Below are 13,678 nucleotides of genomic sequence, written 5' to 3' on the forward strand. Positions count from 1 at the left end.
CAGATTTACAGCAGAGCGTTTTATTGTTGATACAGAATAAGTATAAAAGTGGAGAGTTACCAATGGAACCTACATATGGTTATTTCTTGGGTTCTTAATGTTGAGTACGCGCTGCCTTTTCTCCCCAAAATTAATGTGAGTAAAAACCATTCCTCGGCAGTTTCCGTGAATGTGGGAAGTAACTAACAGATCTGGCTGATCAGTGCATTATTTGGCAAAACATGGGCTATTGCTAAACAAAAAAATGACACAGATGTTTGTATATAAGAAAGGGTCTCAAGTAAGTCTTCGAAGGATAGTGCCAGATACATCAACAAAGAAAAACAAAAAAAGAAAAACAAGAAAGCTACTCTATTTATGTCCATCTAGAGGTATAGAAGTAACGTTTATTATTGCACGTTTGTTGTCTCCATATTTGTATTAATGCATAATAATTATTTGTTGGGTACATTGACGAGTAAAACATTGAAGCTTTGGCTGCGTAGATCGCAACTGAAACCTACTTCTGCCAGAATTACATAGACCTGAATTACAAGTTATGATGCGATTACAGGTTTTAGTGATCTCACCTGTAATATTAATACAACATTTGTAAATATTTCACAATTACAAAAGGTACAGACGCATCATGTCCTTGCATTGCACGGGTCGGACGGAGGAAACAGTTCGCCTCTTTGTGTGACGTCATCGGAGGTACAGTACGGCCTGTACATCACGAAGGCAGTGGCATGATACAGGCACGCATTACGACAGCAGAAAGGAAACTGAAATAAAAAGCAATACAGTGTATGGAATAAGTGACCGTATAATACAGTACAGGTACTTAGTGTTTTCAGTCTGGTGAATGAGCACAAGTTTAGCACGCAGTTATAGTCAATCGGCAGTTTACTCAGAAGACAGCAAGCAACACAACCAATTGTGAACTTTGAAAACGAACACTCACCATTTCTTAAAGAAAGTGAACTTGATATTTTATGTGCGCATTCTCTACTTAATGGTTTGTTAAAAATACAAGGCTAATTAAGGACACACAGTATCAGAGTGCCGGTTAGGTTGATGCCGCTTCAGACACGACTGCTGAACAAAAGTATTATTACGTATGTAACAGGTATGGCGTTTCCGTGAGTTTGGCACTATCTCTTACAGTTTCAGAAGATATTTCTGTTTTACATGCCTCCGCAAAGTAGTTCTTGCTTCGTACACACTACCATACTCAGAGCAAGTAAACATAGTGAACTTACAGAGTAGGCGTATTGCCTATCTTCTTATTCACAAAACCACACAAAATGAAACAGAATAGAACGACAACAACAACAATGAAAGAAAAGAAAACGATACGATCAAAACGAAATAAAACCACCGAATAACGACTGTCACTTGTTACGTCCAACCACGGCCGACTAGATGCGTCGCTCTGGAGCTGGAGCGCAGCGAGGGATCCAGTCGGCCGTGCTCCAACAGTTACAGTTACATCAGCTAGTGCTTAGCCTACAAGGAATACAAAGCCTGCTCACTCGCAGTGTTCTCTTCAGAAACAGTGTCCGCCTGGCAGTGCGCGTCTTGACCGCTGCAACGCTAGTATACCACCTCACATCAGCACTCAGTAGCATTGGTAACGGGAGTTAAAACCAGCACAAATTGACCTCTATACTATACTTCCTGTATATTATATACATTACTGAACAGAATAAAGTAGAAAATAATTAATGTTCAGCTTTTACCCCTAGGAGTTCAATTCAGCTGTGGATTTTCATTTCAGATATATCTGGCATTTAAAAGGATATACGGTCTGCACTAGATATTTTTACTACCACACCATAGATTTTCAGTGAAAAGGAACGACTTTAACTATTTTCCTTGATATTTTCTTCTCATAAATTGTTTTTCTTATCGAGAAGTATTCTTAGCGATACTCATCTGTCATGCCATTAGCGTAGTTAGTGACAGAGAGGTGCAGAAACTTCTGCAGTATTATTCTGCTTTGTTTCTCAGGATGATCACTTATCCCACACCGTAGAATAGGATTTTTAGCAACACGTGGCAACAGTATTTCGGTTAATGTTTGTGCTGTTTTTGGACTCCCCAGCATTACCGATAACATTTCGTCCCTTACTTGCCTCAGTTTCATCAGCAGTGAAACAAAACTTGGCTTTGGATACCTGAGGCCACCTCTGTCTTTGCTTTTTTTAATGACGTTAGTGGAGATGGACTCTGGATACTACTCATTTTATCAACACACTCTTGACATGGCATGTGGTCTTCGACAACTCTTACCAAATACCCTTCAATATATGCCATTGCAGCACTCGATGGAGCGGTCACTAAGGTTCCATAACTTATTCTTGGTACCACCTACACAACAGAATTAGGAAATTATTATCAGCAGAATAGGAGCAATAATAATAAGTAACCTAATTTTTGCCGTCTCATGGTCTGCGTATTTACTGTACCATACCTGGTCTGTTTATTGCTTTAATCCATAATTCCCTAGTTGGCTCTTAGCAACTCATGGAAACTAGTTCCAGGAACTTTATTTCTAGAGCCTTGTTTACAAAACGGAACGCAGCAGTACACCAGCGTAATATGATTGACGTATTTTAACCATATCCTTTTCCCATTTGGCCAGTGTGTGAATTAAGCAGAAGGTGTCAGGTTCCAATTCATCCTCAATTTACAAGAGTTTCCCCGTTTCACATCGGATGGTAAAATTATATTCTGCGACGTTTGCAGCAAGAGGTGAGTGAAACTTTCCCCATAACGAATTATTATCAATTTAACAAAATCAACACGGTGTTTTAAATAATGCATATTAAGATACGTAAAACTGCAGCTGCCTAAAAATACTGTAGAGCCTATTTAAGAGTCTGTTTTAGGCAGTTAAAATAATATTTTAGTACCAAAAAATCCGAGGTCTAGTAATCACTATATCAACTAACACAAACCCCAGTCCCCGAGACAGAGGAATTAATTAGACGTGATTATAATCACCCATCCGGCCGGCAATCGAATCTGGGACCTTCTGAACCGAAGGCCTCAACGCTGACCATTCAGCCAAGGATTCGGACAAAACAAAATCATTATTGAGTTTCATTATTTCTATCGGTATTAACATTCAACTTTCGTCACCAGTAAGCATACAGTGTGTAGAAATACCGCCAACCAACGTGTTCATGTGAGGTTGAATTGCAGCGCCTCTAGCGGCAAATATAGCATCCACAGGGCGGACAGCTATGAGTGGCTATTGGGCAGGCTTTGTATTCCTTGTAGTGGTAGAACCACCGCCGTCTCAAGGGTAGACATGGAAGCGCGCATGCGCGTTTCTCGTTTGGTTCACAGTACGATCCTGTCTCTAGGCGCTAGTGATGAGGAGGGGTCAAAACTGGCACCAACATAAAAATATGCATATTCAAAAATCATATGAGAATTCCAAAATAACATTCAGAGCGACACTCACAACACATGTGACTGTGTTGGTTGAGCACAATGATACTCGACACTCGTCCATTTAACTCGAGAAGAAATTGCAAGGTCCTGAAAGATACTAAATTTTATCTTTGAAGAGACAGGTAGTTCCAAAATTCATATTGATATATCAATATCAAACCTTACCAGAGTTTAAAGATGCAGAAATTGGAAACCTCTTCAGACTATTATTTGATTTCGCAAGCGGTGAATCTGTTCTCTGGACACTCGCGGCAAAGTACGGAACGACATTTTTGGCGCACTGGACGGCTGCAAACGATACAGTACATTGTTCGTTAGTCTGATTCTACATCAGAACTTCGAAACTGAAACTCAGGATCATTTTATCAACCACTCACTGTTCACAAAGTGAGGAAAATCGGAGTTATTTATAGAGCTAAATAGAAACATGTGAACTTCGATATTTGCACGAATACCGAGTAGAATGAAGACGGACAACATTAGTCAACAGCCGCCTTCAGCTTGGAGTAAGATACAAGGAAAAGCAACAGTTGAGGAATAAACCGAGGAACGTGGTACAGGTCGGTAGATGCAGAGTGGACTCGGCCCTCAAGTGGCCACGGTTGGTCCGTGATCCAACAGCTCTGCACTCCGTCCGGCCAACCGAGGAGAGGAGGGGTGGCCACGGCCGTACCGTGGCTCTACGCCTCTGCATTCGGGAGACGGGACAGGGCTGAACCTCACGGCTGGCCCCAACCGTCGGCTGTCCTGAGTATGGTTTTCCGTGGTTTTCAATTCTCCTGCACTAAGGCGAACGCCGGAAGAGTTAGTACTATTGGCCACGGCTGCCAACCCACTCACCTTCTCCGAGCATCTCCTTCACAGTAACAAATCTCCCGGGCTGAGACACGCCGTCACCGTCTAAGAGGCCCGCCTCCCCCTTCAGGGGAGGAATGAAAACATTTTAGCAGCAGTAGTAGTAGTAGTAGTAGAACGTGGTAGGGATGTACAGAGTGACTTGTGCCACAAACGACCACACCTCACCATTTGAGGGTTAAGCATTGTCTTTAACAGCCTCTAGATGGGGGAAGCAGAAATATTCTTTCTCTCACAAGGAAATAAGGTCTTATAAAAACAATATAACTTCCGTCGTAATTTAAACAAACTATACTGTACGTCTGTCAAGACTAGCGTGGACGTTTTGAATAACGAATGAAAGTAGGTGGATCTTCATCTTTGGTGGAGCTGTACGAAGATGAGGAAATCTGTTGGCGTGCTCTAAACGGAGAGCAATGAAACCGAAGACCACAAAATATCAAGAATAATAGGTTTCAATCTGCTCGGTTCACAATGTAAGTTAATGATAGGAAAAACTAAAGGAAGAAAGGCGCTATCCTCACGAACAGGAAGCAGTTGTAAAAATCTAGTGAGATCTCCTTTATAATTAGTGTGTTCACAATGCCTGACCAAAAGGGAGTGGAATGATATTGTACTTGTTGCTAACAGATGTCTCGTCCTCAGTAATTGTAACGTTGGAGCTGAAGCTAGTCTGCACTACATTAAACTAATTGGGCAAACCATAGTGACCGCACTAAACGATATAATTGGCGGAGTTAGATTGTCTGAATTCCAGTACACGATTTAGCCATTTCCCCCTCCCCTCCACACTCGCCGTGCCAGCCCTACCATCAACCGCTTCTCCCTCTGCTGGTTAGTTTAGTTTCATTAGCTTACAATATGAGGACATAAGTTCACACTAATATCACTAAGATGGAGCGTCTGCAATGTTTGAGACCGTAACATAACCAGTCGACGTCACCCCTCCGCACGAGTGGTCCAAATGTTTGTGGCTACACAACGTCTTATGAATTTGTATTCACGATGTGATGTGTTCAAACCCCACTGGACAAAGCCCTGAAAATCCTCTGACATTGTTTCTAGTTTACACAATTTATATTTAGTAGTTCAACGTCACATTAACACAGGGAATGTTTTCGAAAACGTATTGTGGTCCAAATAACTCAAACAAAATGGTCCCAACATGAAGTTGCGCATAGAAACAAACAAAAACGTGTCCAGCAAGGTTTTGGGGGGTCGGAGATTATGAATTCCATGTCAAAATTGCAAACTTTAAAATAGCGGGTACAATCTGGCGGACCAAATATTGAATAAATTAACGGATTAGGGTGAAACTATACACTGACCAACAAAATTAATGGATCACTTGAATTTTCAAAGGAAAAAGCATATTAAAATGCGAAAAATTTGTTCTATTATTATTAATATCGATTATTTCTTCATGAAATAAGAATCTAAGTAACTAAGGGTAACAGTAACAGACAGACAACATTACTTAGATAATTTTTTCATGAAAATAATCAATGTAAATAATAAACGAAATGTTTCACAATTTAACATGCTTTTTTCACATTGAAAATTCAATTTTGCTGGTCAGGGTATTTAAATGGTTTCCGTGATCGATGCTTTTAATTGGATGCCAATGTTGCAAAATTCAAAATTCAAATTTAATATGATGGATGAAATATCGACGTACCGTCTTGCCACATTCAAGGAATATATTTTAAATTTCACCGCATCAGTGCCACACCCACTTGCCACTGGTTGCAAGAGATCTTTGCTCTTTGACATCACTTCTTCATCGATACCGGCACGTTTAAAAAAGGCCTGTTACGCACTGTCGCAGTAAAATGGCGACAAAAGAGAATCGGGAAAATATGGAGAGCCAACACTTTCTATTTCCATTTAAATACGTTCAAACTCATTAGGACTTTTTTCAAAGCAGGACTAGGTGGAAAATATTTTGTAACCAACAATTTGCGAGAATATCGTGATTACTCAAAAATATTAGAATCCATATGTCTGAAGTGGTTATATTCGATATAGTACTTTCAAAATGTGATCGACTCACCTTCCGGGGTGTTAACCACTACAAATCGTAAAAGAAAAAAAAAACGGTGCAAGTGTCACGTAAACACTTTGAACATCACCCGATTGGAGACTTCCACAAATCGGACATTTCCGTTAATCTGCTTACCGGCGACATGGCAGCGCGAACAACAAAAATATATGGCTGGAATATCAACGTCACATTGAAGTAGTCTATCCATACCATCTACACATGATTTTATGCAAGTTAACTCGCAATGCACTGTTTAATTTTTTTAAATTCTGGCCAGGTATTTGAGTGATTTAAACCACTGTGCGACGAAAGGATGGGAACGGCAAAGACTGTGTAGGAAGAGGTTGTGGCCCTAATTAAGGTATAACTCCAGCATTTGCCTGATATGAAAACGGAAAACCACACAAAACCATCTTTGGGGATGCCGACAGTGGGATTTGAACCTACTTTCTCCAGAATGTAAGCTGACTCTTTTATGTGTGCTGCATAAAATGCGTTTATTTACGCTTTCATCCTCTACTCCCATAAACTACTGTACTAAATTATCCCTCTCATTTCCCTTTTCGTTAACATTTGAGTCCTTATTGAGGCCATATTTTAATTTACTTTACAAAATTCTGATAGTGTTCTCTTGCTGTTACATTCTGCCCTTATAGTTTGTCTTCCTCTTTCACTCTTTGGACTACCTTCTTACACAATCTATTTCCCAGTAGTACCTCATCCCTACGTCGTCTAATAGCTTCTTCACCCCGTCGACATAATAGCTTCCATTTTTATGTTAACTTGGTGCCGATATGCTATGCGTAGATATGGCAGGAATATACAAAACCAAACCAAACCCCATGAACAAGAACCCGGAAGGGCCAAGGCCTACCAAGGAACCGCTGTTCACCCCGAAGACCTGCAGATTACGAGGTGTCGTATGGTCAGCGTAACGAATACTCTTGGCCGTTATTCTTGGCTTTCTAGACCGCGGCCGCCATCTCACCGTCGGATGACTCCTCAATTGCAATCACGTAGGCTGAGTGGATCTTGAACGAGCCCTCAGATCTGGGTATTAATCCCTGACCTCGCCGGGAATCGAACCCGGGGCGTCCTGGTAAGAGGCAGGCACGCTACCCCTACACCGCGCGGCAAATGATGGGAATATGCACGTTCTGATTAAAAAGCTTTCTGGTGAATTTAAATAAAATAAATATCTTGTTCAGGTAAAGAGGAAAACATGTCCGCCTCTGTGGTGTAGTGGTTAGTGTGATTAGCTGCCACCCGCGGAGGCCCGGGTTCGATTCCCGGCTCTGCCACAAACTTTTAAAATTGGTACGAGTGCTAGAACGGGGTCCTCTCAGACTCGGGAGGTCAAATAAGTAGAGGTGGGTTCGATTCCCACCTCAACCATCCTGGAAGTGGTTTTCCGTGGTTTCCCACTTCTCTTCCGGCAAATGCCGGGAGGGTACCTAACTTAAGCCACGGCCACTTCGTTCTCTCTTCCTTGTCTATCCCTTCCAATCTTCCCATCCCCCCGCAAGGCCCCTGTTCAGCATAGCAGGTGAGGCCGCCTAGGGAAGGTACTGATCGTTCTCTCCAGTTGTATCCTGCGTCCCAATGTCTCACGCTCCAGGACACAGCCCTTGTGATGGTAGAGGGATCCCTCACTGAGTCCGAGGGAAAAGCCAACCCTGGAGGGTAAGCAGATTAAGAAGGAGAACAAGAATAATAATAATAAGAAGAAGAAGAAATAGGAAAATTTTATGGGGCACCACCAAACTATAATAGTAGAGAGACAGGAAATATGAAGTAAATATACAGAAGTAATATACGACTGAACTTTAAAAGAACTGTGAGTCGTGTCCTATCCTTCCACACCCTGACACAGAGTAGAAATAATAACCTAGGGAAAACATGACTGATTATTATTATCACATTGTGTTACATGGGCGACTTTACTTACAATCATAGCCTCGCGTGCTACTCCTGGGTACACGAACGAGTCTCGCTGAACACGTCATGACTTGAGCCCAAGAATGCGATGAACACCGTCTCCCTCAGTAATTCTAACTAAAACATTGCGTACAGACAATTCCGAACACACAATTGTGCACACATTCAGCCAATACTGGCGCCACAAAGACACCCTATAATTAATTACCAGTATTTCATGTTTGATGGAAATCACCATCCAATTCATCATTACATGTCCCCGCATACATTTCGTGCCTGTATGTTTGCTTGCTGTTTCAACCTGAAAGAGATTCCACTCGCGAGTAATGTGTAGTTGTTATTAATGAACCTGCATTACAGTTTTCATCAACGCAGGTATTCTGAAATAGATTATCGATCAGTTCGGAAGGAACGCTTTATAAAAATAATTCGTTATTTCATTAAGGATTCCCATAACACACTTGAGTATAGCCTACAGCAATAACAAAGTTTTGTAATGCTGCTATACTATCCTAACAATTTGTTGCCTAATTCCAATATTATAATTCAGAACTAACTGTAACCACTGCTATGACATTTCAGGGTAGATTTAACCTAGATTTTTATTTCAGCAAGTTTTCATTCCTCCCCTGAAGGGGGAGGCTGGCCACCTAGAAAGTAATGCCTTCTCTCTGACCTGGAGATTCAGGCGGATTAAAGCTGAAGTGAGGGATTTAGGAGTTGGGTGAGGGATGTGTGGAAATAATGAGATGGGAGGGGTTTGGCCTATTAGATAATCGTATTTGTTCTTTTTTTCTTTTATTCTGCAATATTTTCTTAAATTGTTATTCATCAAAGTACATAGTTTGGGATATTTACAACTTAAGTTCTATCAAGATGTTGTCAATAATACATATTTGGTTTTAAGTGTCTATTGATATTATTCATATGGCAAGTTTCCCATAACAATAGTTCCTGTGGATAATTAATTGTCCATTTTGTTCCTTTTCTTTTTTGGTGAGAGATGGGAGGAAAATAAGGTTTAGGGCATAGACATGTGTTTCCCTCATTTACACGTGGTAGTCCCTATAATGTTACCATAGCCATGGATGGAGAGCCTCTTTCCAGTCTCCCCTTATAATAGCCTCAACTACACGTTGTAGTGTGCATCATTTTTTTTATATCCATGGAATAAAATAAAAATTCACAGCCTGTTCTACAATTTCAACCGCGTCAGGAATGGAATGAATGAAGCCCCATCTAGCGGCGAGGATAGGAACTGTGCCGGCATCCGAAGCCTGTTCTCCGGGGCAACGATTAATGATTGATAGATGAAACGATATTAGAAGTGTTGCTGAAATGAAAGGAAAAAAAAAAGGGAAACCGGAGTACACGGTGAGAAACCTGTTCTACCTCCACATTGTGCAGCACAAATCTTACAGGGAGTGACCGGGATTTAAATCACGGGAACCGGCGCGCTGCCACCTGAGAAACGGAGGCTGCTCATTGCCAAGGATGCAGATTGTAAATAGTAGTGGCCAAAAGTAAGATCCCTGCGGAACTCGAGCAAGTTGCTCTCATGCACAAAGTAGAAAACAGAGCATCACTAAGATTGTATTTATTGTTTTTCTGTGATTTTTAATATAGGCTATTAACATTTTAGCAATTATTTTTGAAAGGGGTAAAGACCCAGTGAACTGAAGATTCAAAAGATGTAGGCCTAGATTACTTTTAAAAATATCTTCTTATATGCATTATTTTCGTTTGCAAGCGCAATTCCTCTTTTGAATCTGCTACAGGAGTGAAACATATATACAGCCGAACCTCGATATCTCGAATATTAAGTATCTTGAAGTAACTCAGATTCCACAGTCGTTTCTCCTATTCTTCACGCGTATTTATTTCTCTATTACTCGAAACTGGGTTACACGAATTTCTCGATTTCTGAAAGCAAACATTTCCTACCTTGAAGCAAAAAATACTCTGTAACCCGAATTTTGTGCAACATTAACTGTGCAATACGGCATTTGTGGTTTGTTAGGAACAGTTAACAAGTAAAGAAAAGGATACAGTGATGCTGGAAGCTAATATGACAGGAACTAATAAACTAAAACTTCTAGTGATCGGATATCGGTGAAGCCTCGCTGTTTCTCGTGTGTGAATGAATTACCGGTCACGTACGAAAGCAACCCCCGAAGTCGCGGATGTCAAGCTCCATTTACGAAGCTCGGCTGCGTGGTTTTGACGAGAAGTTTGAACGTGAAGGGAGGAAAGTTTAGCAGTAACAGAAGAGACTAACGGATTTTTTTCCAAAGGTATTAACGGAGATATGTTTATTGTTTCACTGCTGTGTGTACTGTCTTCTAAAAAGTTACTATAATAAGAATTATAATTAAAGTGATGCCAGAAAATGGAGTTAGTTTGTATATTTTTAAGTAATTATAAAAATAAGGCCGTAGATACTTATGATTCAAGTATGTGCTACATATGCACAAACACGGTATTCTCTACATCTTGAAATTTCGATAACTGGAAATACAATTTAGCTCCCGAGGTGATTCGAGATATCGATATTCCACTGTACTTCTACAAAGTGTACGTTATAACAGCACGGAACATATGGCAATTAAATAATAATAATAATAATAATAATAATAATAATAATAATAATAATAATAATAATAATAATAATAATCGGATCCCGTGAGATCTCCGAAGTTAAGCAACATTGGGCGTGGTCAGGAGTTGGATGGGTTGCCACGCGCTGTTGGTGGGGGTAAGGGAATGGAGGAGCGGAAAGGAACTGGCCACCCTACCGCACGTAAACTCCGACTCAGGAAGACCTCTGCGGAGGGTCGGACCTGCCTTCGGGCAGTATAACCCTTACTTACAATAATAATAATAATAATAATAATAATAATAATAATAATAATAATAATAATAATACAGATTTTACGTACCATTAACTATTCTTTCAGTTTTGGAGACGCCGAGGTGCCGGAAATTTGTCCCTCAGAAATTCCTCGACGTGCCAACAAATCTACCGATACGAGGCTGACGTACCGGTGTATGAGCACCTTCAAATACCACTGGACTGAGCCAGGATGGTATGTGCAATGTCGAACTCAGAACTCTACCGTCATGAGCTACTTTGCCTGGTATCAGGAATTTGATGAGCTGGTACTTCATTACTCTCTTTCAGATATATTATCTGCAGGCTGAGTGGCTCAGACGGTAGAGGCGCTGGCCTTCTGACCCTGACTTGGTAGGTTCGATCCTGGTTCAGTCCGGTGGTATTTGAAGGTGCTCAAACACGGTCTACGTCAGCCTCATGTCGGTAGATTTACTGGTACTTAAAAGAACTCCTGAGGGACTAACTTCCGGCACCTCGGCGTCTCCGAAAACCGCCAAAGTCCTTAGTGGGACGTAAAGCAAATAACACTATTATTATTATTAGATATATTATTGTGGTGGAATGTTGTTTTAAAGGGTAACACAGCGACATTACCTATCCAATTACAGATACCCACTCCAGCATATGTTACTACCACATAAGTTACATAATAATAATAATAATAATAATAATAATAATAATAATAATAATAATAATCGGTCCGCCTCTGTGGTGTAGTGGTTAGCGTGATTAGCTGCCACCCCCGGAGGCCCGGGTTCGATTCCCGGCTCTGCCACGAAATTTGAAAAGTGGTATGAGGGCTGGAACGGGGTCCGCTCAGCCTCGGGAGGTCAACTGAGTAGAGGTGGCTTCGATTCCCACCTCAGCCATCCTGGAAGTGGTTTTCGGTGGTTTCCCACTTCTCCTCCAGGGGAATGCCGGGATGGTACCTTACTTAAGGCCACGGCCGCTTCCTTCCCTCTTCCTTGCCTATCCCTTCCAGTCATCCCATCCCTCCACAAGGCCCCTGTTCAGCATAGCAGGTGAGGCCGCCTGGGCGAGGTACTGGTCATTCTCCCCAGTTGTATCCCCGACCAAGAGTCTGAGGCTCCAGGACACTGCCCTTGAGGCGGTAGAGGTGGGATCCCTCGCTGAGTCCGAGGGAGAAGCCGAACCTGGAGGGTAAACAGATGATGATGATGATAATAATAATAATCATAATGTTATTGGCTTTACGTCCCACTAACTACTATTTTTTACGGTTTTCGGAGACGCCAAGGTGCCGGAATTTAGTCCCGCCACTCAGTCCGGCTATTAAATTAGCACTGGCAAATACCTCTGGTCGCTTGAACGGAACCCTGCGAAAAATAACGAATATATTCATTCCTTATCTTTGCAATATATTTTTATTATTTCAGCATTTATTTCTATTGTTTCCGAAGCCATGCGTGTCACGAAATGTTTGACACTAAACGATACAAAGGTGTACAGAGCCGCATATTCACAACACGGGTGATATATCGTTGCTGTGCGATACGGCTTCCATGCGCACGATAACTAACACGCTACCTATATTCATTCATAAAGCTTCAGAACACGAGTCACGCTCCATCAGCAAATACCGATACAAAATTTATTGCTAAGTGTATAAGTTGCAATTTGATCATAAGAATGGGATTTATTTGAAGAAATTTCCGAAACATGTTATTGATAAAAATGAAATGGCGTAAACTTATGGCTTTTAGTGCTGGGGTGTGTCCGAAGACTTTGGCTCGCCAGATGCAGGTCTTTTGATTTGACGCCCGTATGCGACCTGCGCGTCGTGATGAGGATAAATGATTATGAAGATGACACATACATCCAGTCCCCGTGCCAGGGAGATTAACCAGTTATTATTAACATTCCCGACCCTGCCGGGAATCGAACCCGGGACCCCTGTGGCTAAAGGCCAGCACGTTAACCATTTAGCCATGGAGCCGAACGATGAAAGCGATCATTAAAATCCTCAGTGAATTAGATTTGACCGAGCGAAATGATGATAGTGGGATTGAACGTGAAACTGTGTGCTAGCATTCGAGAGATCATGGGTTTGAATCTCACAGTCGGTAGTCCAGAAGATGATTAAGATTAGGCAAATAGTGAGGCTGTATTTTAATTAAGACGACACTCCGGAGATAAAAAGATATTTTTACCAAACGCATGGATTTTCACGAAACATAGTGGGAATGTCACCTACATACAGTAGAAGTAGAGATATCATGAATATTTATTTCATATAGAATTAATCGTTTTTCAAAAATAACTTTTTAGAAATTTTTTCATGAAATGTAATTAACATGTTAATGTAAATTCGTAATTAGGTAGATAGTACGTCTTTCAAAAGCACTACATACTGGTGTTTCTGTAAAAACTAAAGTTTGTGTAATTTTTACGTTCTAAAATAACAAATTTTGTTACATTTGGCAGACTATTATGGAAGAAAAATGGGATTTAAATGTAAAATTACAATTGGCAAACCAAGCACT

General features: G+C 41.0%; 1 protein-coding gene across 1 annotated transcript in view; it reads right to left on the reverse strand.

The window, feature by feature from the left end:
• The window catches only part of dac (dachshund), a 1,035,159-nt gene that overhangs the window by 419,534 nt on the left and 601,947 nt on the right, over nt 1-13,678 (reverse strand). The gene's annotated exons all lie outside the window — the stretch shown is intronic.

This window comes from Anabrus simplex, chromosome 9, assembly GCF_040414725.1.
Source record: "Anabrus simplex isolate iqAnaSimp1 chromosome 9, ASM4041472v1, whole genome shotgun sequence".
In the NCBI taxonomy this organism is placed as follows: Eukaryota; Metazoa; Arthropoda; class Insecta; order Orthoptera; family Tettigoniidae; genus Anabrus; species Anabrus simplex.